Below are 25,779 nucleotides of genomic sequence, written 5' to 3'. Positions count from 1 at the left end.
CACAGATTAGCAAAAATGAAACATTAATTTAATCATATATGCTATTGGGAATTCACTGAATTCTGTTCTCTGAGAAGTGATGTGGGCAGGAATTTTCCCACTGTAGATCCACATAGCACCTTTCAGGGGAATAATTTAACCTCCTTCCATTGTGATCAGAAGAACTTTGCCATTTTATACCAGCTGGAGTTGGTGAAATTTTTTTGCTTCTTAGAGCAAGCACTTGATCAGTTTGTTTGACTGTAATTTTTACAATAAATACAAGCATCTTGGGTTCTTCAGAACAGGAAAGAAAAAGGTTCTGATTTCCAGGTAAAACTATGATTATTTTCTTTTCCCTTGTGAGGAGTGGACAAAAATGAAAATTTGATGGTTTTTTTTGAGGACATTTCACTGTTTTTTTCATCATTTTTCTTTACAGAAAGCTTAGGAAAATAAATGTGTTCAGTTAAAGTGGATCTGTTTTTATTTTTAAAAAATCCATAGAAGCAAGAAGATACAAAAACATATTTGTCCTCACACAACCTAATTCTCAGATGTAGTCCCTTCTCTGAGAAAATTTATTTGGATACCAGGGAAAGCAGGCTATGGAACTCCCCTGGTGGCTCTTTTCTACTGGGATATCACTAATACTGTTCTCATGAGATTTGCTGGCTGGTTCTGTAGAAATCAGAGACTTAGGTTGTTCTGGAAAATAAATATATAAATAAATCCCACACATCTAAAGAATAAATAACACTATTCTAGTGCACCATTTATTCTGTCTTTGCTTGGAGAAAGCTCACTTGAGAGGACTGAAAACACCGAGTGTTTTGTGTTGGTTGGCACTGAATGTGGCATGATTCATAATTGAGGTTGTCAGGATGCTTCTCTTGGTATGGGAGCCAGCTCAAAAACAGAGCTGGCAATCACGGAAGATCTCTGTCCTATCTTTGCTCTCCATGTGCCTTTTATTCTTCCTTCCAGCCCTTGAGAAATCTCACTGTCCATGTTTAAAACACATAATTCATTTATTTGGCTTCACTTATTTACATTCTGACAAATCCTTTCTAATCAGACTATTTACTAAATTTGTTTTCTCCAGAAATAGCACAGCATTAATGTGTGGCAAATGACATTTCAGCTTGTGACATCTCTCACTTAAATTAGTTTGAAGTGATTCTAAGTAAATTTGTGATTTCATTAAACATGGGCTTTAAAATAGTATTTTCCTATTCAGTATTTCACACTGTAATGAGGTTGAATTCCTTCCCATCTTACCTATCCCCAGAAGTGTGCAAAGAGCTCAGCGACTTCAAGGCTTAAGCCATTAAGATTTTGTAAGGAGATCTATGAGAGTTGAATCTTGAAGCATTAAGAAGAAAAAAATGATAGAACCATGTCACAGTAAGTCCAGGCTCTTAAGGACCAGATAAGGGGAGAGGGTGGGAAGATCCTTTGTAATCTTTACATATCTCACAGGTATCAAAGAGTAGTATATATCTGTGTATCACTCAAGTGCACTCTAATCCTGCTTTGAAGTCATAATAATCCATAATTTTTTATGCATTAAGTCATTTCATCTGTCTGCTAGTAAATAATGTTTAAAAAGCATAAAAATTCAGCAGTTTAAGAAGTAAACATTAAAAAAGAGACAGTAATAGACTAAAATTGTCAGGAGGTTCCAAATAAAAATATTAGTTTTCAAAAGATTGAAAAGAATAAGACATTAACATCTCTCCACTTCTCATTGGGGAGCAGAAAGATGAGCTTGACCCAAGAGAAGGCCACTTCCATCTTGGGCATGGCTTATGTTCCTTGGGTGGCCTCTTGCCAAGCCAGGACTGATCCTCACCCTCAGGTCCAGAGAGGAGACCTTCTGCCCTGCTTTGGGCAGTGGACGTTGGTCTCTTCCTACCCTGAAGTCCTTCAGCTTCTTTCCGAGAACAGTGTGGACAAAAATAAAAATAAAATAAATAAATAAATAAAAAATGCAAAACCACTTGTGATAAAAGCTTGAGGCCAGTTACTGGTGTAAGGTTTATGCTGAATGCCTCCCAGGTATGAAGAAGGCCAAAGTGTGTTGTGACAACGTTGGGTTGGCAGCTTTCTTTGGCAGTGGGCTTGGTGTGCAATTCGAACATGCAACTTGCATACCTCCGTACAATCAGCAGAAAGCTCTCAGACAGCCAGCAGTGTGAACAGGGAGTTTTATGTACCCCCAGTAGGCAGTTCTTCTACTGGCTGGAAATTCAGCTAAGCTAAATATTGTTCAAGATGTTTATATTATATGATACTGGGTTTCAGCTGCGTACTGTTACATATATTGAGGCTTCTTTAAAATATATATATATTAAGGAGCAGCTGTGGTGTCTACCACAAAACATTTTAAAGTTCTCAATCCTAAGAAATGATGAGAAACCATCAAAAAAAGTGTGATGGTTCTTTTAATCGCAATAAAAGTCTAGTTTCATTTTTATGGATTTTTTTATCATTTCAAAGTACTCATTTTGCACTTAAGTCACATTTTCTGTCTTTTTCTCCAAAAGCACAAGCAATAAAATCTGCTTAAAAACATTGAAAAAGCTGAAGAAGGAAAATGAAGGCAGAAGTCTCATTTGATTCAATGTTGTTGAGCTTAAAACATCAAATATTGTGATAGATGGTTTATGAAAGCCAGAAATGTTGGTCTTCTTTTTTCTAGTAAAAGAAATCTCATTGAATGATAGATATCTCATATTTTATTAAAAAAAAAAAAGTAAAGAAAAAAAAGAGAAGCACTCATTCAAGAAAGAAAAAATAAATATCAGTTAACCATTGTTATTCCAATTACAAGTTATTAATCCTTTGTTTTCATTGGAGAAACTTTTTTGTTTTGTTTTGTTTTGCATATATTGTTCTTATTAAAAGATTGTCTTTAACCTGAAAGAACTTTATAAGTTTTGATTAAGCAAAGTGACTTATCTTCAGGTTCCAGGGGAAAATGAGCCTGTGGCAAAAAATACATAGTTACACTGTGACTTCTGATTTCAGTTATTAGAAATCCTTGATGGACCCTTTGTCTTTTGGTCTGAGCCCATTCCTGTCTTTCTTTTAGCAGTATAACAAAAAGGCACACAAGTTTAGAGTTCAAAAAAATCTTTCTATATATTTGATTTTGTTTTGGTTTGTTTCTATCTTTGTTTCTAAATCACCACCCTTGACAAGTAATCAATCTTCAATACAAGCTTTATGATTAATGGCTCATGCAGCTGGATCAAAAAAGCTTGTGAGAGTCAGGTTGTTATATCTGTCTTTTGCAGGACCACAGGATATAAATAAACATAGAAAATTTAGGTTGAGTGTGGTAATAAAAAGCCACATATCTTGACTTCTGTATTTAGCTGCTAAAAGGCAGGAATGAACACTTAATACGTATGGAAATTTCAGTTCTAAACTGGAAACTTTATTTATTGATTCCTGATAGGCTTCTTATGATTATTACAAGTTTGAACAGACAGAAATAATACTGAATTCAAACACTATTCTGAAATGCATTTCACGGGTGAGGCGTCATTGATAGAAATGGAAATACTCTGAATGGAAAGAGGATTTTACGTGTTGGGAGAAGCCATTGCTGCCATTATCTTTAAGGCTTGGTCCACTCTCCTCTCTATTTTTTCCATGAAACTGTTTTATGTGAAACAGTGGTTCTGCTGCTTTTTTGGGACTTATTTGTCACTGAAAGGCTGGATTATTCCCTGTTGCCCATGTTAAGTAGCCATGTAACTACTGCATGGTGCCCATGATAGTAAAAAGGATGGTACTGTTAAGTGAGGAGGGATAGTTTTATGGCTGGAATGGTATGTATTTACGTGTGTTTGTTTTAAGCAAAATAAATAAGTAGATAATAAGAAAAAGTCATTATAAAAGGGTACTACCTGAGATACAATTACTATTTGTTTGGCAAATATGCAGTATGGCCATAAGTACCATCTTTCTGACAAATCTTCCAAACATAACAAGCCCGAGAGAGTGATAACTATACAACTTTTCCCCTTGCATAATCAGAGTTCATATTTGTTTCTATAGAGGCGGTTATGGAAGAGCTGTGAAATACAACTATATCTAAAATGTTAAAATTTTCTGGCAGTGAGAACAAAGTGTCATCTGAAATTTGAGCCGCATCAAAATATGCTTTTCATGAAGGAGTCTCCACTCTCAAAGACAAAACTGAGATGTTTCCAGCTTGCTCCCTTACAGTATGTCAGTCTTTTCTTTTGACCTCTGCAACTATAGGACTTCCCAAGTCTAGGAAATGTTGACTGAGTCCAGCAAACTTTGAGGAGTCAATGAAGTTTGTGTGTAGGAAGAATGTTGGCATAAGAAGTCATCTGAACAAACAGCAGGAAAGTAGCTAAGCAGTCCATCAGCATTCTGTAATTCTCATCTAAACTTCTGACAAAATTGATAGGTCTTGGCTGGCCAATCCCAGTCAGTGGAAACTATTACACATTCATGAAAGTTTGCAATCATTTCCAGTGACTTTCAGATGACTCATGGTTATAGAAGTCTTCAAGGAGGAGAGTGGTAGAAAGAGAAAGGAAAAGAAGAGGAGGGTGTATTCTAGCATTAACTGAATTTTCTCTTCCGTTTTCCTCCCAAATTACTGCTGTTCTTTGCTGTTAAATTTCCCACTGCAAAGTGTTTGGAGGGTGTTTTTGATTTATGCAATTATGCAGAATTATGCATTATGGTATTATGGCTCTTCATTAACCAGGGAGATTTGAGCTTGTTGATTGGATTCTGCCTTTTTCAATGTGTCCAAATTGGAGATGAGCAGAGTTGTTTCCACTAAAATTCTTTTAATTTTAAGAGCAGAAACTCAAAATAAATGCTAGAAATAACAGATAAAGAAATAAAGAAGGCAGTGAGTGAAATACTAAGGAACAAAAATACTGTTCAAAAAGCTATGATTAAACATTTTCTGATAAGCTGTGTACAGAGTTGCTTTTTCACAGAATTGTCTGTTTGTCCTACATGTTTAGATGCTAGTGTTTTCAGTTTTTTATTATTATAATAAAAATATTTTTAAGAAATGACAAAAGCAGTTAAAAATATTTTTATCCAGAAGAAAAAAAAAATTAAACCCTAACCAAACAATATTACATAGTGTTTACTCTGTGAGTACAGAGTAAATTTCAGTCTTTCTTAAAGTATAACAAACAAAATCATGTTCGTATGAATTGCACATTTTAAACAAACTATTATTTTCCATTAGTAAAACTGTTTTCAGCTTTGTGACTTTTAAAACTGAAGCTATCAAGAAGAAACACCTTTAGCTAATCCATTGCATTTATATCTTTCTAAAAGAGGTTGAACTTGGAGTATTGATTTACTTCAAAATAAATAAATAAAAAGCTCTCACTGTCTACCTAAACCTTTTACTTTTCAGACTTTCTAACTTCAATGCTTTACTGTATCATAGATTTAAATCTGACATTTAGAGTAAGTTTCAAGAGAGCTTGAAAGAACCTGAGCTGTACAAGTCTGTGCCCCTTAAAGTCTAACATCTGAGTCACTCTAGTCCAGATCTGCATTAAAGAGAGCAAAGCTGGGTAGTCTGGTGTTTTCTGACTTAGGATTTGTGGGCTGTTATATCTGATCTGTTTAATCATTACAGTGACATGCAAAAAAAGAAATACTGATGCTTTTTCTACAGCATTATCTCTGCCACACTAGCCTAATAATAAATGTGGGACTCCTGCAATATGGTGCAATTTCAATTACTTGGTATGGTATAAATTTTCATAAACTAATATACTATTTTTTTCCTACTTCAGAAGGATTACATTAAAATAGCAGTGTGCCAACCCATGCAAGCTGTAAATCTGCCAGGCAAGGCACCAGCATGGTTTTTCAGTCCTGCCCCTTCCAGTGTGCCATGCAATGTCTGGTGCTCCTCCACAGCTTTCACCTTCTTATCTACTGAGATCTCCATGCCTGACCACATACCTTTTCATCCAGAGTCTGTTTTCACATTTGACTACAGTCAGCGTTAACACAGAAACCAAAGAGACAACTCCATATTATCTAATCTATCCTATTAGTGTTTTTAATTAAAGCTCTCCCTTATCTATTCACTGCTCACATGTATTTAGTGTTGGATTTATCCCAGTGCATCTGATTCTTTTTCTTTGGTATGACAACAGTCATACAGTTTTCCACAGTTATCAAGATAATATATTAGGGAATGTGGGTATATACGTTTATAAATATGCAGTTGTTCTTTAGTTCTTTTTTATTCTGCTGATTTGTAAGTCTAGAAAACAAAAAGAATGGTGCCTTATTTATTAACTTGTTTGTGCTTTAGATAGCAAAAACGATATGAGAAGTAGGTTTATTTGTGACTGTGAGTCTGGCCTCCTGTTTGTTTTGATTGCATTATGCTTTAGAGAAATATTTTTTACTTGTATATCTTGATAACTTTAGATCCATCTGAAAAACTAACATTTGGGCAAAGGAGGTATTAACCAAAAGTCCATGGCTTTTTTTTTTTTTTTTTTGTGTGGGGGTGTTTTTAGCTGTTTTTGTTTTGTTTTCAATCAGCATCTCACTACCTTTCTAACAAAAATATTATAGATTTCTGAGTCCACTCTGTTTGTGAGCAAAGGTGATAATTGTCCACAATGCAGTAATTCATCTGGAAAGAATATGCCTATCAGTAAGAACTACAATGTGTGTACAATTTAGTGGATGGTGGAGTGACAGAACAAACTAGAAGAACATTCTAATGACCTCATGCCAAACTCTCTGGTATGGTACACCTCAGTTTCCCTAGCTAAGTGCAATGGTAATGTGTTGTTTTTACCTCTTTGTGAATGTTAATATCAACAGTTTAAAAAATGGTTTGGAAAATACTGTGACAGAGTTGTGTACTTCATTGAATTTACTTGAATCTTTCAAAAGCTGAAACATTGGTCCTTCATGGCCACAAATTACAGAAATAAAAGGAATTTTGTTTTTATTATTTTAAATCATTTATTCCAGCTGAAAAAAAACCAGCTCTTCTGTTCACACATGACCATCATATTATCTACCCTACCCCTGCATATTTTTCTTTTTGTAGCCATGGTAATTGCAATAGCCAGGGTACATGTGCACCTTTGGTCATTGTTCAGCAAATATCTCAGCGGGTAGCAGAGACAGAAGAGGTTTCCCTGTACAGAAGATTGAGCTTTTATTTTTTTTTTTAATTTTTTATTTTTTTCAGTTATTATATTGTCATGGTTTACAAAAGCACCAAAAGTTTTCAAAGATACCCAAAATCAATTATTCTTTTTTCAAACAGTGCCATGGGAATGACTGACTTAATAAATAAATAAAAAATGATAGAGGCGAGGAGTGAGAGGAGATCAAGATCTGCTTTTAGCTTATCGTGATGATCTGTGACTGGAAATCTGCATGTCTAATGACAGAATATATGAGCAACAAGATGCTCATTCCAGCTGCTATTTGAGGTTGCATTTTCTTCCATCAAGCCAGGTCAAACACAGATTACCAGCTGTCTGACACTCCCTTTGCAAATAAGGAATTTTATTCCTTGGATATTTACTTTTACAGTGACTTCTATGAGCCCCTTGTCAGGCCCAAAATTTGGATTAGAGTCACATTTATAGTAGCTAAAGAGCTTACCTGATGTGTAGGATTTATGATGGATGTTTTCATGGGGATTTATGGTAAAATGAAAATCCAGGTACCACAGAAGCAAGCAGAAAGACCAACACTAATGTCATTAGAAACTGGATTAGACTGTTTATTTTTTTTCCTAGAAAAAAAAAAAAAAAGACATTTCTAATGATAACTACAAGGAAAAAATGTATCTAGAATTTAGAAGCACTCTTCCTTTCCTCCCTTCCTCCCTCCCTCCCTTCCTTCCTTCCTCTCCCTGAAAAATGGTGATCATCTGGCGCTTTCAATTTCATCTTTTCAGCTCCTGTATCTGTTCTCTAGTTATCATCCATAGTCAAATATGAACCAATTTTGGTTGTGTGCACTCCATATCACTCTGTTATTTGGAAAGATACATTGCTCTGTATTTATATTTAGGCCAAAGAGTTTTCTTACAGTTTTGCAGTGAATCAAAGAGTTTTCTTATACTTTTGCAGTGAACATTATACATAAAAAGACAATGTAGATGTGATAAATAGTGCAGTTTGAGGTGATTACAATGGGAAGAAGGGTTTGTATAAATGACCAATATATTTCAAAAAGTCTTCATCTTTTGAAAGTGCAAAGATGACTAATTCCTATACTTGAAATGAAAGAATTCCAGAAATAGAAAAGTTTCATTAGTTCTTCTTCCCTAATCACTCACAACAGCCATCATCTGCCTACTTGGAGAGTGGGTGGAGGAAGTGTTCTGAAAGCCCATCAAAATCAATTTAAAGATTTTAATGAATTCAGTAGATATTGAATCATCTGGAGTCAGCACTGAAGGGGGAATGGCAAATATTCTGCAAAACTTAAACTTGCTTTGGAAAGTCCTGAAACAGTCACTACATTACAGAGGCACTCAAATCTTCATCCCATTCAAATCTACTTTAATCCAATCTTGAACCTCATAGAAGCAAAGTGTCATTACAGTAGATCTCAGTACAATGGTAATAGGGATAATAATACTTTTTTTCCTTATCCTAGCCATCCATTTTCAACTAGGAGTGCAGTGAGGAGAGTCCAGAAGAGGACAAGAATGCCCAAAGTTCCTTAAAACATGATAAAAAGAGAGAGAAAAAAAAATAAATTAGATTCTTATTTCAGAGAAAGAAAATTCAATGAAATTGTTGTGGTGGTCCTAAAATATGAAAAAAGTCACTGAAATGACAAAGAGAATAAAATGTGCATTTGTGGATGTGTTGGGATTGGGAAGCCATGGACTTTTGAATCAAAGTACATCCAGTTCAGGCTTCTGGAAAAGATCAGGAATCAGTGGGGGATTGCCAAAGGACATGTAGGATATAATGAGTTAGATAAGTATTTGGCAGGGGAAGGTTACATAAAGCTAGTCCTTCTTTTATGTTATTTTCTTATCCTCAAAATGAAATTGGTTATATCTGATGGCTTGGAAGATATTGTCCTTTTGAACATGAATTATCTACCACTTACCAAACCCCTTCAATTTTAAGCACTTCTCATTTATGATTCTCATGTTCATCTACTATACTCAGTTCCACGAGAGCCTGTATATTGCAAGTGATCTGAATCCTTATTAACTCAAAGTGATATTTACCTATTTGTACATATCTCCTTTTATTAAGTATTCCTCCTGCAAACTTTCATGACCCTTGTGCTGCTGAGCTTTTTTGGTAGTGGGTTGTGGATTTGGTCATATTGCTGTTCAGTGCAGGCTGTTGACCTTATTTTATAACTTTATGCCCCAAACATTCTTTTAAAATTGTAAAGTAATTCCAATTTAATTTCATACACATTATTGTCTTTGGCTACTAAGTACCAGACAAAGTAAGATTAATCCTCTTTAAGGAAGAAAAAAAAAAAAAAAAAAAAAAAAAAAAAGCTCTTGAAACTATTATCTTGAAGCTACCATGCCTATTTTTTCCCAAACTCTTGCATTATGCAGGCTCAAAAATATTACAATAACTAATGTTCCTAACAGGAATGTACTGTGTTTAATGCATAAAATTATCACAGTAACAAGATAGCAAAATTAATTTTATTTTCATCAGTATCTTACATATTACTAGATATTTTAGAACTACCGTGCATATGATTTATTCTGAATTCATGTTTTTAATGTTTTACACAGACCTTTGGCTCAGATCCTCCAAAGCACAAATTTGAAACCAATAGTAAGTTAGGTAAAGTTAGGATCTTCATTGATCTGAAATTATACCCTAATTGACAAGTCAGTTAGGCATGTGTTTAAATCCATTCTTTTTAAGCAAAAAATTTCATCTTGGCTTTTGGCAAAAATTCAAAGTTAAGTATAAATGTAGTTAATGAGTCTTCAAGCATATTATAGAGTGTTTCTCTAGGTAGGTTAATTAGGCCCTGGTAATGAACAAGACCATCCTGATGGTAAATATTGTATTTAAACTTAAGCATTTCTATGTTTTTGGCATTTCTTTTTCTTTCTTTCCTTTTGCATGTGTACACATCTGCTGACAGGGATGGGCAAAAATCATATATTTCACTTCTTTTTTTTTTTTTTTTTTTTTTAAGGGAATTCCCTGAGTATTCACAGGCTCTCAGCTGGGATTGCCGTTTGATACTGCCTTGAAAATGAGGGTCCTGGTCTCACAGTAGAGTCCCCAGCACTGTCTCACTGCTGAGGAAAGTCTCCAAAACCATAATTGGAAATAGGATTGTTTTTACAGATCTGCTACTAGGTATTAATTCAGCACAGAGGTCAAAGAATGTACTAAATGTAATGTTGAACAGGAGCAAGTATCTGTCATAAAAGAAATGAAAAAGGAATACCAAAGGGACAAAGATGAAGAAGCAGCCATTTTTCCATTTCAATTTATTAATGTTACAACTCTTCAGAGGGCAGTATATATATCACCAAGCACTGCTTCAGAAATGTAATACTGACTGCTTGGAAGCAAACTCTCCATGTGGGTGTGATCTGATACCTAGCCAATGTGTTTATAGCGTCAAAGTTTGTCAGGGTCCAGTGGGCTAAAAAGGTTTTGCTGCATGCTTCAATTTTGTTGAGGAGAAGGAGGGTGATTTTTTTTTGTGAGTTATTTATCTGTAATACTGGAGTGGAAAGGTTCAGAAATAGCCTACAAAAGTCTTCCATGTAAAGCAAACCTGATGTGAGCAGGAGACTCAGGACAGCTATTCTTGAATTTTTAGACATGGAAAGGATTAGGATATCATTCAAATAATGTCAACAAATACAAGACAAAAAGATTTCTGAAAGTAGACAGATGTTTTTTATCAGAAAACAGTATGTGATGGAAGGAAGTTGAAGACAATTGAATCCCGAGGACAGGACACCCATTTTAGACACAATGTATTTTAATTGTTGGAGTAATTCATCTAGGGATATGATGAATTCTCCATCCTTGGAAATCAAAGACTGGAAACCTTTTGAAAAGTAGGTTAAATCAGAATCATAGTTTTGATGTAGAAATTGCTAGACAGAGTTATTTAGCGTGTACTATGGAGGAAATGATCAGCTTACACCTCAGTCTATAAAAATGGTTAATCTGCGTAGCTAATTTTCATAATTTAGTTTTAGTAACATATAAACTATCAGACTGTTATCTAGAATACTTTTACATTAGCCTTTTTAATGGTACAGCTCTCTCTCTGTGGCATAGCCTCATGTTCACATCAGGTTCAAGTTTTACTTTATATTCAAAAAGAAATAAGAAATGCATTTTTAATTAATTTGCTTATCTAAGTAAAAGCACCTGCTTATGGGAGTTAGGTCTCTAAGAAAGAAAGTTCTGTTTCTTGATATGACATTTCAGAGGTTGAAATCTGATTTGCACCTACCAGGAATTCAGCCCAGCAGTGACATGCTCTCACTTCAGATTTCCTAAACCTGGCAACTCAACAGCTAAGAATCACCATAGACAAATGAGCCAAAATTTGGTCAGGCAGGCCATTTCCCTTGGGAAGCATTACACTGAAAGTTCCTACTTTCTTCACTCTGCATATTTTTTCATAACAAGATATCACTTGTACTGCTGTGACAGATGCTGCCAAAATTGCTGTTTGTGCTAAGTATAATAAATTCTATCCAACTCACAGTGCTCTGGGACCTGTCACTAAGGTACTAAAAAATTCCTTAGGAGGGTATTTTGTATGTGAGAGACGGTGGGATCTATCACAGACCATGCAACCAAATGAAAATAAAATGTGTGACTTAAGCAAACTAATAACAGGAGAATTTCAAAATACCATAGTTATCTCCTTTATTGACTGCAGGCATGGGAAACAGAAACACTGACCTTGCAGGATGATCCTTTCAGCTCTACTGGAGGCCAAATTCCAGTGTAAAATATATCCTAATTTTAGAAGTGAATTTTTCAATCCATTTTATTATGAACAGCACTGTTGTGACTGACCTTGAAATCTTTGCCTTTGTGTAAAATTTCTCTGAAACACGCTGCCATTTCTTTTTTTTTTTTTTTTCCTCCCCAGTCTCTGGAGGTGGGATGTATGATTGTTAGTTTTCATCATTATTATTTATTCTGTAGTGAGTCTATTGTGTGATTACATCTACCAGTACCTATTACCATCTACAACCCAAACAGGATTACTGGGTGAGACAGGCCTTTGGAGAAACCTCCTTCAGTTACTCGTCTTAAATCACACTGGGTCAGTTCCAAAAATAACCCGCAACCATTTGCGTGCTGCATCCTAAGAGAAAGGGCAGTCAAAAAGACAACAAACAGTTTCTACATGAAACAGAAATGATGGTACTATCATCTTTACTTCAAACTCTTTTCAGTCTCCTGTGATCCTTGCAGAGATGTGACACATTGGTATGGTCTCTAGTAAGTGCTGATAACACCTTGCTTTTGGTACAAGGATGCCACTGGGAAATCTCAGAGATAAGCAGCAGTTAAACTCAGGCTGCTTATTTAAGGGTCACATGCGTTAGGTGTATTATCCACAGCCACTTGGACATATAAGCTTTGCCTGTGATTGCTACCTACGTCAGTAGTACATAAAAGATAGAATTCCCAGCTTTGAGTATGTTACCAACCAGTGCAGTGGGGGAGAAAAAAAAAAAAAGATTCAGAGTTTGATCCGCTGCAATCCATTACAGCTCTTGAATCGCTTGCCAGCATCGCATGTGTGCCAGCAAAGAGGCTCATGCAGGCTGCTGATCCTGACTGCACCGCCAGGCTCTGCCCAGCAGGTGATGGTGCATCCACCCCAGCCGGGGGTATGGCTTCGGCTGGCACAGCGCAGTGCCCTACAGAGAGTACCCTGTGACCTTTAGGTTAAATGTAAGGCTAATTTACACCTGGAAAGGGCTGTTTGTTAGCCTGTTAAAAGGCTAACACACATACTCTAGCATACTCTAGCTGTCAGCTGTGCTTATTCAGTCTCATACCAGCCCTAGGTTTCAGTGACACAAAGCATTCAGCAAATAAAATGCTAATGTGGAAAGAAGAGTTCTCTATGAATCTATCTATAGCTTCTCTAGCATTGCTAGTACTGGAAAGCTCAGTGCATTCAACATCTGAGTGTCATATAAGGCATTGGAGTTAGTGAGCAAAACAATTGCTATCCACAGTCACACACCACATGTACTGCGAGCATACATTCCCTGTGGCAAGGACCTTGTGTACTTTTATGTTTTCTACCACACCAGATGCACACACGGTTCTTGATAAATATTTAAATAACAACACAAGCAGTAGCTCCGCTTTGATTTCATACGAGGCACGCTTGTTCCACCAGATATTTTCAGGGACGAGAAGCTTATAAGGATGCTTGTTGTTCTGTGTGGTAGCAGCAGGGTTTTGTCTGGTTATGTGTGCATGAATAGCCTAAGGAGTTCGCAAATGTATTTGATTTGCATTGGGTGAAGAACCTTAGAAACCGCTGTGATGAACAATGAGAAGTACAAATTAGTATAGCAAGCAATCAGTTGGTGTGTAGCTCTCTTATTAAAGCAACAACATATTGTCCTTCGAAACTAGATGGCCTTATTTAGTTTCCATATGATGGTGAATGCATGATCTGAGATCAGAAATTGGAGATAAGAACATTTTGTTGGTTGCAACCTGCAGCTGCCAGGTCCACAGCATCCATTTTTCATCCCAGAAAGGATTTTAACCATGTTTTTTTTTTTGACAGCCAGGCCTACCTCCTGGTGCTATGAAGACATCTGCATACAGTCTGCATTTGCTTGATTTATTCACAAACATCTGGATGGCTGACACACTTCTATCTCTCATTCCAGGATGAGGTGTAGACAATCCATTTTCCCAGTGGGAAATTAAAGATAACTCTAGCCCAGCCTCCAGAGTATTTATTTACAAGTATTTATTGACTGTTCTCTTTGGCCTTTCTGAAGCTGACTAATGATTAAATAGGGACCTCTAACACGTCCTTGGAAACGCTGATTGAAAATGGTGGATCAGCGATTATACTGAACATGGATAAAAAAAGTAGTCATATATCACCGGGGTTTAATCTCTTTTATAGCAAGCAGAGCATATTGATCAGAATCAAAATGCTTAAAGTTAGGTACACCTTAAATGACAGTATTGGCACCTAGACATGCATCAATAAGTCTATTTTAATGTGTCTTATATTATTCTGTCTAAATTATTTCATTGGCTCTTCTATCATCCTTCTAAAAACCCATTGATTTCTTATTTTCTGTTATTGTTTTTTTTATGCCAGGATGCTCTTTTTTGTATTTGCAATGATGTTGCAGTTTTCTGATGCTGTTGGAACCTCAATGAAATTGTTATTTGTTAAGTTACAATTCCTGGGAATAAATGCATAGTAGACCTAATTTACTAATTATCTAATATCTTTTTGTTTTCATTCATTGTGTCTTTAGATCTGTGGTGCAGTTGACAAAGAAGTCTTAACTGGATGTTCCAAATTATTCTTACATTGCAAAAACAAAACAAAACAATAATAATAATAATAAAGTCAAGGATGCTTCTTCCTGTTTTTAGAGCAATGAGGGAGAAAAAAAAGTCATTTCTTGCTATTTTCTATATTCTTTAATTTTTTCTTGGTGAATAACTTGGTTTAAAAGGTAAAGACTTTACATTTTCTTTCTTATCGCTCTTTGCTCTGACTAACATCAAGAAAATGGTAGGAGAACATTATTTTGGATAAGTTTCAAGCAGCCATGAATGTTAACTAAGTATAAATGCAAAGGGGCTATTTCTGTAGATCGTCACCTGCAATACAAGACAGTCCAACTACTGGAAAGGACAACAACCAATTTTGTGCTGTGCGTGTTCCTTTTCTTCAAAGTAAAAGGGCTTACAAATGTTATCAAAATTTCAGTCTCTGGAAAATGTCTCCAAGGCATCACACAGTAGCTGGAAAAGTACTGAAATTCTCTGTTGTGACTGTATGAGCAACAACTTCTTGCCCCTCAGGGTCATTCATAGTAGAAATGGGCTGGCTGAATAGACAGTTTATCTATTTGTTGGCATATTTATAGATATGACATATTTAATAGATCCATTTAATAGATCCATTTCATAACAAAAGCTAGCCCATTGTATGTTTTTTTGTTTGTTTTTTGATGTTGTTTTTTTGTTGTTGTTTGGTTGGTTTTGGGTGTTGGTCAGATGGTGAAAAACAGAACTGTTCTCTCATTTGGTTTGTTTCATTTGACAGTCCCTTTGTAGATTAGTCTTCAAAGTAATCATGTCCAGATCTTAAGGAATGTACCCTGCAAATACAGTTCTTAATAGCTAATTTATGATAGTCTGCTTGACTACATAGAAAAACATCTTTTATACATAGGCTACATTGCTAAGTTTCTATACAATTATGTGAAGGGACTATGCATTACTGATATTGTAGTAAAAGCTTGAAGAAGCAAAAACTTCCCAGCTCTTGCATTTTTAGGATGAGAAGGGTGGTTCACAGTTCACCATTTAATACTCAACTGGAATCTTCAGTTTTTTCTTTTCCTCTCTGGGACACTTGCAGCTGGTTGTAGATATAAACTGCTGTTTATTAGGCTGTTATTACAATTGGTTTGCTAATTCTTCATCAGATCAGACAGTAATTGTTTGCATTGTGACAGGATGGCAACGAGCTGATGTGACATGTATGATGTTATATCTTACAGAAAACTAGAACTCTTTGGATGTGAATTAAGTTCCAGTGTCACTTACAATCTGTTCCAGAGCTGCTTTCTTTGAAGTGAAAAAAAGAGTATTCACACTTCTACCGTCTGTGCCATGTAACTGAATTTACGTAGAACACTTTAGGTCATTTGAAACAAGCATTTTGGCACTCGGGAACATATGTTCCTTAAATAGTCCATCAAAGTCAGAATGCTAACATGACTTGCTGTTTGCTGCTGCTGTTGTTTTTTCCTGAAAATTACCCTTTCATGCAGACTCTGACAATTCTGATGAAATTGGAGGGAAGCACAGATCCTGTACCAAGCCTGATTTTAATCCGTGTTCCTTTAATCTGTGAGACAAATCGTACTGTACTCTTAAGTACTGTCTTCTAAATTAAACATTTGCCAAGATGCTCTACTAAGGTACTCCATGATGGTAAATGGATGACGTGAAAATCTCTGGGATTGCCATTGTAATAGGATAAACTGTTCTACATGTCATCCGTAAAGACATTAATGTATTACATTTTGTATTGGATTCACCCATGAACACTCAATTATTTGCACTGTAGGTTATCTTTTTTTTTTTTTTTCTGTCATGTGTTGTCTATTAATATAACCTCTTGCCTCTTGTTATGACTACAAAGCCAACAAGGCCATAAACGAGTAAGAGGCATTCACTTTGCATACTCGTGACACTCCATCAACACAAATCACTGTAGGCTGTATGAACATGCCTCTACAGCCAGACCTGACCTCAGTCTATCCTCACTATTTGCTTTCTCTGGGTCACTCTGGACATGTCAGCAGGGGTTTTCTGGTTTTCTGAACTAGACAGCCTCAACTATCACCTGTTAGAGTGTTCCCATGCTAACATAGCCCTCTCACTGCTGGTCCAACAGAGAAGGACCATTACATTCTGCAGTTTGATCTCCTTTGAGCAGTTTTATTCAATGTACTATACTCCTCAGCTGTGGTCTGACTTGTGTCACCAGCAGCCCTTCTCCTCAAAATACTGTTATCAATGTGGGAATACTACACAAGTATTGTTGTCACTGCTCTGTACATCAAGATTTTCAATCTATATATGCTCTTGCTTAGGCAGATTTTGAAAGCTTTAAGTCTTATCAGAAGACGTGGACCATGGGCACTGGACTGTTTTCTATATATATGAAGAAATACCCTCAAATTCTGCCAGGGGAGGTTTAGACTGGATATCAAGAAGAATTTCTTCATAGAAAAGGTAGTTAGGCATTGGTACAGGCTGCCCAGGGAAGTGGTATAGTTGTGATCCCTGGAGGTATTTAAGGGACTTGCAGATGTGGCACTTAGGGACATGGTTTAGTGGTGGACTTGGTAGTGTTAGGTTAATGGTTGGACTTGATGATCTTAAGGATCTTTTCCAACCTAGATGATTCTATGATCCTGTGATACTCTGTCCACTGTCTTGGCAAAGAAGTCAAGAGTAGTTAAGGATAATTCCTATGAACTGGAGACAATTGAACTCCGGGGAAAGGCTCCTAGTGCATTAACCTTTGGATCGGATCCCTACTTAAGCCTAGCTGAAGAACTGATCACCAAAGCTTTTCTGCTGTCAAAATGCATCGAGGATCATTTGTCACGTTGCTATCCTCTGTAGGTTTTGTTCAAAGGGAAAAAAAATCAGTCTGTCTAAATTGTCCTTGGGGAGAAGCTTGAAGACAGACTTCAGCCATTTAGTTAGGAAGTGGATGAAAGATTCGTATTTATCAAGACAGCTCAGAGTATTGGTTATTCTCTCCTACTTGAAGATGTAGACTAAGTAGTCAAAGATTTTAAGGCCCAAAGAAGTTATTTTGATCCCACCTTTCTTATAATACAGGTGATATAGTCATCTACATGTTTACCATGACAACTATTTCTTGAGCTTCACAGATGTGGATTTGTCAGAATGGGAGATAAGAGGAAAGTAAACTCTTTCTAACCTTCTTAGCCCTATTATAAGAACAACAGATGTGAGTGTCTTCCTCTGTCACATGAGTACTTCATTTACTGATGCAGGTTTTCTCTGCCTGTGGCTATCCAGTCCTCTGTGTTTCACTTTACGTTCTTGTATATCTTTTCCATTTCTGCAAATGGGAAGAAATCAAAATGCGTGGTGACTCTATAAAATTTGCGTACTATACATACTGTAATTTCTCCAAACATGACATATTGTCAGCATGTGTAAGTTATTTATTTGCAAAAGGTGTGAGATGAGTTCCAGAGCAGTCTATATTGCTAGGAAATAACTCCCTCTTTGAACACACCAGCTGCCTCCCTTTTTCACTGGGGTGTTTGCATCATGTCACCACCTGACATCATTTGCCCTGGAGGCTCCAGGAAGGAATAGAAAGGTTGCCATGTTAATTAGAGAAGAGCGATAAAACCTGATGTTTTATTTATTTTCTTGAAGAGGGATTTGTGTGTCTTATCCTGTTTTATGGTAATATTTTTATGATGAATTTTTTGAAATTTAGTTCAGAATCAGTTCCCCTGAGGAACAAGTACTACGGCAATTGCAGAGACCTTCAGTGCTTGAGATTTCTCATTAAAATTAACCCACCCCTGACTGCAGTTAACAAAGAGTCATTATATCCTTAAAAACTTAACTTTTCTCCTGATGAAGACATAAGTATATTCAAACATATAAACTATGTAAGCATTTATCTTTAAACGATTACACTGTGATTAAAACCACTAGTTTAGAAACAATGCAAATACCTGAAGGTTGCAGCAATTTATGACAAGAAAGGAACTAGAAGGCAAAAAGCATGGAGTTATCCAGGTCTATTGTATATTGATTCATGATCTGAACACTTTCATGGATCTGGGCATATGGTGGATCCTTTGCCTGGTAGGAATAGAAGGCAAGCATGACCATTCATGCAAAGTGGACCTTGGAGTAACTGAGTGTTGACAAGTCTCATGGAGTCTGGTGTCGCACTGCTACAATTACAGGGACTTATCATGTTTGAATGGGGTCAGGAGAGATCTGGGCATAAGAGTGTCCTGAAGCAATGAAACAAACTCAGGTCTCCTCTTGGAACAGAGCTAGACTTGGCCTAGAGGGGCCTAGTAAGCCAGGGATGAAGACAAAGAACAGTTATGTTTTCCTTGGCCTCAGATTTGCCGTAGTTCAAGCTTAGGATTCAGAGGCACACACTAAGTTGTCAGACATAATGAAACTTTTGTTGGAAACTGAAGTTTTCATAGCTTTCTTATGATCCAGAGGAATCAATGGGTTAAAAATCAAAAGGTAAAGACCTGACATTTATAGGCATTTTGGTTTAAATATCCATTTGGTCTAAATAACTTGAATAAACCAATCGCAGCTGCAGCCTTGCTATTTGTATTATAGAAGTCCCTAAAATATCCAACCATGGATGAGGTCCCATTTTTCTAGATACTTTGTATAATTCACTAAGAGGAGATGCCTTCCATAAGCATTTATAATCCAAAAGAGAGCTTAGGTGAGGAAAATAAATAAAATAAATAAAATACCCAATAAGAGAAAGACCGTTTAGTGCAGACTAACTTTAGGCATATGTTACAATCAATTGCCATTCAACAAGCCACTTAAGTATTTGTCTCACTGGATTTAATGATTAGCTCATCATCTATTTGGGGCAAACACAGTGTTTTACACTTGTATAAACTGTTTACCTCAGCAGGATTCTGGTTCTTGATTGTGGCTACTTGAAGCAATTGCAGTATGAATGACAATAATAATCCTAATGATTCTCATTAACAAGGGTCACACGCTGCAGAAAAAACCTCTGAAAAGCATCTTTCCTTTTCCAATTGTTTTGTACAATTTCTTGTGTTTTTTTCCTGAAAAACTCTTGTGTTTACCTTTGAGCTCTTTGCTCTGGCTGTGATTTTAAGCGTCTGTTTTTATGCAAATTGCAGATTATTGACAATTTTTCAGTGTTTGTCTTATGCTGATTGCATTAGCAGCATGCCTTCTGTATTTGCAGTCTTGCTGCTAATAATGTTACAGATCATATAATGACGCTAATAAGGAAAGCAACTGTGTCACTTTCATTGTCTATAACACCAATGTGCATGGATGAATAGAAGCTGCTGTGATAATTTTGGAAGGGCTCAACAGCCCATCATGTGTGGGAGGTTTAACCCATCATGTATGGCAGCTTTTTGCAATAGTCTAGCACTCTTCCATTGTTTAGCACTAAGTCCATTGCTTACTGAGAAAAAAAGAATGAATTTCCTCAGGGTCTATCTTTAGATTCTATTAAACCTATTATTTGGATTGAAGAAAATTAGTCAGTCCAAAGAAAATGGTACAAAGACACAGTTTTTGCTCTAATTGTCACAGATTTGAACAGTGTATTCTTGCCAAAAAAATTAAATGCATCACTTTACAAAGCTGTTTATGCAGCATGTGAATTATTTGGAATAAGTTTCATTATGGTGATTAATATGCATGACACTGCATCACAATATGAAACCTATCAAGCCTAGATTGTTTATTTTATTGTTGTTGTTCGTCTGATGGTATGCAATTTAAGAGCAAAACCACCCCCTCTCAATAAGATTTCAGTGTCTTTTCATAGGCTCAATCTCAGTTCATATATCCAAGATGTGATCATGTTTTTGAAATGTTAATTTATATGCATAACACCTTTGTTACATACATTTCATAAAGAGCAGTTGGGTTTATAGTACACATGGAAACTAATTTTCTCATAGTTAGACTTCTGAGCTTTGTACAAGTTTAACACTACAAAGTTTCCTTTAAAGACCTTAAATTAACGCTGGCTCAGGACATGTACTCATAGAGCTGTGACTCGTGTTCCCATCTGAATAACCCTTACTCCAAATGAAAGGCAAATTGAGTTGGAACTGCCTGGTTTTACTTCCTTTTTTTTTTTTTTTTTCCTAAAAACTTTGCAATGCTGTGAATTTTATGAAAACCTTGGCACTGATGCATATATGCAGCCTTTTGAGAAACTAGGCAAGAATCCAGAGTATGCTGTAAAGCATAAAAAACAGGGAATTTCTGGTTGCTTTAGGTTTCATTTTGAATATTTCTGTGCATTTTTGGTGAAAAATATCTCAATAGAGCTATACCATGAAAAACTCCGTCAGTCTTAATTTCCCTAGATCTAATCTAGCTAGACTTCACTGAAGCTTTGTCATATCTTACTGTAAGTGAAATCATTAATTAAGATGAAAAAAAATAAAAGTATTAAAAGGACTGTAAGGTGCATAAGAAACTGGAATGCAGGGAAGGAAAAATATTAGGCTGAGGTGAGCTGATATCCTCAAACTCCCATCTTGTTTAATACTTTCTATTGCACTAGTCGTTATGACTAACAGGGTAAATAATGCTTTTGAAACGTGTTAACATTTCAAAGGTAGAAAGGAAGCCAATAAAGAAGGAGGATCCAAGTACTAAAGAGAATTTGCTGAGTGACCTTGAGGTCCTGGAGTAATGGAAACAGAAGGTCATGTATGCCAGAACTAATACAAAATATTGAGCACTGTCAATATTTAGCACTAGGAGGTAAGGAAAATGACCTGAGTGTTTTGATCAAGCTTAGTATGACTATATAATACCTATAGAAAGAAGCAAATATGGCACTAACATATCTTAGGCAAAGTATTTGAAATAGAAAGAACAAAGCCTTAACAATCCTGTGTAAAGCCTGTACAGTACTTATTTTTATTCCCTATATATTTCTGTTCATCTGTACTAAAGAAGAATTAATTCAAATGGAAACGTATACAGAGAACAGCTGAGGAACTGGAAACCTTCTCATATAGAAGAATGAAAGATTTTGGCTTTTTTCACCTAATAAGCTCAAGACTATGACTTCTTTCTGTAAATTTCTCAGGAGATGGACCCTGCAGGAAGGATATGAAATAAAGGACAAGGTGGACAAAGAAGTATGTATAAATGAATTCAGGATGGAAATCAGAATAAAAACACTCATTTTTGGAGTTATGATAGTGTGTCTTATACTGAATGATGAGAAACCTGCCCATGTAAACATAGATAAACACAGAGCTACATTAATGCAGAGAATTACTCAAGATAGCAACTGCTGCTGGGACTTTGACAGCCTGTGATAGACCTGATGGCTCAGCTGAATCCTGTCTAGCCTTATGCATGTCTCTCTCCTTAGCTGAGTGTCATGCTGTGAATATGACTTGCTCTTGTAGACTTTCACATCAACAATCAAAGTGAGATGTGAAAAGGGATACTTCTATTATAGACTCACACCTTCTAAAATTTTGTACTTCAAAAGTAAATCAGAAGAAATGGAGAAAACTCCAAGTTTCTATATACATTATAAGTCTAGTTGGCAGGGAAAACTATAAGTTACAGAGAAATTATAAATATGTGTTTTTGTTTTGTTTTGTTTTTGTCAAGTGAGTAGATTTTTGCCAAAAAAAAATAATAAAATAAAATAAACATACATCTAATTCTGCTATAGGCCAAAAGACATTGAAGTTACTCAATACACACATAGAAATGAGAGACCTGGCGCTGCCTAATATATTCTTGTCTATAAATGACGCCCTATCTTTCAGGGCTGTAGTGTCCTTTAGGTCACTGCGTGTTCAAATGGGGAAGATCACACTGCATGGTAGTACAGGTGTAAGGAGTGGTGAGCTGTATTTCTTTTCCTCTACAGCACAGTTAAGCTCTGGCACATGTCCACCAACATACAAGAAAGGTGAGTTGCCAGAGTGTTGTGACTCAGTAGAAATATCTAGTGTCAAATCTTGTAAGTCTAAATAATACAGAACATATTAGAGGCTAATAAACAGCCATTAACCACCCAGCTTTCAGATTTACCAATTACCACACTCTTCTAGGCCATGGACCTGCTTGCTGTTGCTGACAGCATTGCATTAATGAATCTCAAGTCGTAACCTCCTTGAATTCATGAATAACAATTTGACTCCATGTAACTTGATTACTATGAAATGGAAACTTTAGTTGAGTCTAAACATTGGTTATGAGGTTGAGATGGGAGAAAGACAACCCTATTCCATCACTGGTAATTTAAACTCATATAAAACCAAGCACCTGTCACAGTGATAAATGGATTTTCTTGTTATCTTGCTGTCGGTATCATTTCCCAGTCAGATTCTGATCAAACACCCAGACAACACTGTGGAAACTAAGGTACAATTGTCTTCATTTTATTTTTCTTCCAGGGAAATAGGTAAAGGTCACAAGATGCTTATAAATATGATTGATTTCATTTTCTTTAAGTCATTCCCAGAATGCAGATTAATTTGCTTGTATATGCAAATGTAAGATTTTATAGTCATCATAGAAGAGAGCAACTTTCATTGCTTACTGTCTCCAAGCTTAAGGCACAGCCATCTCAAATCAGGAGGTGTCACAATGGGTTACATCTTTCAAGTTCCTTTTCACAGGATAGGGTGAAAATAAATCAATTTTTGAATCGGTTTTACTTTAGATCAATGCCTCAAAATTTTGAGGGTGTCTTCAGCAACTATAATATGAACAAGTTCCTTTCTTACTATGCCAGTGGGTCTTGTGTCCAGTTGTGCTGTATTTTTTTCTAGACTTGAATATTCTTAAAAATTACTCTTTAGTTTAAACCTTTGGGTTCTAGACCTTGCTGTGTATCAGAAGTAGAAAAGATTGAGAAAGGAAGAAACAAAAAATAAAATAAAAATAAAACATTAAACTTGGAAGAATCATCCGTCCCGCAATAAACAAGATGTCTGAATAGACAATCACTGTGACCGTTTCTGAATGTAGAAGCTATGCACAAGCTGTCACTTGGTATCAGTATGAATGAAGAGAACTGTTTCTCATCCTGACCTATCTGACAGGTTTAACATTAGCTCTATAACACTACAACGTATTTTCATTCTTTCATAGCTTTGGTGCCATGCATTCAACATGACTGTAGTGAACTTTCATTCTCTTTTGCTGGACTTTGGACATAAAATATAAATTTGAATGTTATGGATTTTATTATCAGTGTCACAGAATAACTTGTGAACATAGATTGAACTCTCCAGAGATTACAATAGTACTGCTGCTTTCTTTTAAGATGTAGCTGAAGAAGGAGATGTTAATGGTGATTTCCTCTCTTTTACAGAAAATCTGAAGTAAGCAGAACACTCAGATTCTTTCAATCCCTGCCTCTGCCGGATGCTGTTCCACACCTCTTCTCTCCATAGAGTCTGAAACATGTAGCAGACTATGGTCTGATCTTCCCCTTCTGAAGCTGTCTCCTTGTAAAGGAAAATACTTATATTAATGGATCATACAACAGGAGGTGAGAGAGAGAGGGATCCTCTATGTGAATTAACAGGTCTGTCTCCTTCTGGGAGAAAGGAAAGATGGTTTTAGAAGATACTTTAACAATTGGTTCTGTATTTTAACTGGTGGTAAAAGAAATAACTGTCGTGAGAGAAGAAAATAGAGATGCTCTTTTAAAAGGGGCAAGAGGGTTGTTTGTGTACTGCCAATAAAGTAATTCAACAGTCTGGTCCTTTCCTCAGGACACTTTCCTCTGGAGGGGCAGAGCCCAAACTTGATGGAGTGCAGCCAGCCCTCACCGCTTTCTGTCCTTGCCTTCCAACAACAGACACCACAGTTCTGCAGTAGTTTGTGTGAGCAGGAGGCAACTGGAGAAAAGTCAGAAGAGGAGATGGGGATGTGCAGAGATAACACAATAACTGTCAAAATATTTCACTGAAGAACTTCTCCAAGAGATGGGAATTTGAGTTGTGTCAAAGATAGAGAATTGAAGCCGTTTCTTGAGTGAACCCTCATCTGCTAAGTTGCTGTATATACAGGGCAAGTAGGAGATACCTCCCCATCCACATAGGCTTGGAAAGAAAGGAATGAGAAGTGCTAAGCTCTTTGAAAAAAAAGAGCCTCTAAGATAGCCTTTCAGGAGCATGTTTCAGGTTTCAGTCCGACAGCAAGTGGATAAAAGATGTCTTTTTCTTCTGTCATATTGCCTACCTATTAGGTCTAAGCTGTTCCTTCTCAATATGCTTTGCCTGCTTTGGATCCCATTCAAGCATCTGAATTTTCCTCTAGTTCTGGACAGGGTTTCAAGACCAGATTTCTAATACATAGATATTATAGCACTACTCATTAGGTCATTAATGACATCTTTTACTTATGTAGGACCTATGTGATTTATGAGGTTGTTTAAGTCAACACAAAGAATAAAAAATATTATGCTGTTACCTATTTCCTCAGGTTACCCTTTCTTTTGTGTCAATGCCCAGGCAAGACAGTCCATAATAAATGTGACTCTTTGGGATGCAGAAATGGAACTTGGCTGGAAATGTGTAAAGTTTTGCTTTTAGTTAAGTTGAATGTCATCCTCTCTTTGAAGAAGACAAAGAAGACAAGGAAGGAAAGTATAATTTATCCACTGTATTGACATTTGGGTTTGGAAAGTACAAAAATATGTGAGCTGCACATACTATTAATATTAATAACGTTAAAAAAAAAATCCCTCACAAGGGCTTTGTGTTAATCTTACATGATTCAACTCTTGGTTGCATAATGAAGATCTTACATATTTAATAAGCAAATTGAAGTAGGCCTAAATGAGTGAACAACATAGCACTGTAAAAAGAAACAGGGAGGAGGGAATTCTTGTCAGATGAGGTTGCTGAAAAAAAAAAAAAAAAAAAAAAAACCCCGATCTACTGACATTTTTATGTCTCCCATCAAATGTCATTGTGAATTGAAAGCGGAATGTCTGAAAATAAAAGCAGCAGTAAGTTTCTATATAACCTGATGAATGTACCTCCATTGTTTCCATGAAATCATATTAAAAAGGTCATTGCTCTATGTATGAAAATACCATGGCAGTTGCTCTATTGCTCTTTCAATTTGGAATAAGCACTTGAATGTCATCAAAGAGAAATAGCTGATATTCTGTAATTAAAAGTAGATTTTGATTTACAGTGGGGAAGAGGATAAGAATGAATGC

General features: G+C 36.2%; 2 long non-coding RNA genes across 4 annotated transcripts in view; one reads left to right on the top strand and one right to left on the bottom strand.

The window, feature by feature from the left end:
- LOC121072020 overlaps positions 1-25,779 on the top strand; it is a 66,988-nt gene that overhangs the window by 31,886 nt on the left and 9,323 nt on the right. Inside the window, exons 2-3 of one of the 3 annotated variants that reach the window (XR_005820939.1) lie at positions 23,917-24,096; positions 24,323-25,534. This is a non-coding gene — a long non-coding RNA (uncharacterized LOC121072020). Of the gene's footprint in view, positions 1-23,916; positions 24,133-24,322; positions 25,535-25,779 lie in introns of those variants that run through there. The other 2 variants (XR_005820940.1, XR_005820941.1) reach the window with 2 other exon arrangements.
- Positions 1,559-23,994, bottom strand: LOC121072021. Its single transcript, XR_005820942.1, has 3 exons — positions 23,915-23,994; positions 1,856-1,863; positions 1,559-1,569 (listed from the first exon to the last, which is right to left on the bottom strand). It is a non-coding gene; the product is annotated as an uncharacterized LOC121072021 (long non-coding RNA).

Source organism: Cygnus olor, chromosome 6 (genome assembly GCF_009769625.2).
Source record: "Cygnus olor isolate bCygOlo1 chromosome 6, bCygOlo1.pri.v2, whole genome shotgun sequence".
Taxonomy (NCBI): domain Eukaryota; kingdom Metazoa; phylum Chordata; class Aves; order Anseriformes; family Anatidae; genus Cygnus; species Cygnus olor.
The sequence above is the reverse complement of the archived record's forward strand: the minus strand, read 5'-3'. Positions and strand labels throughout refer to the sequence as shown.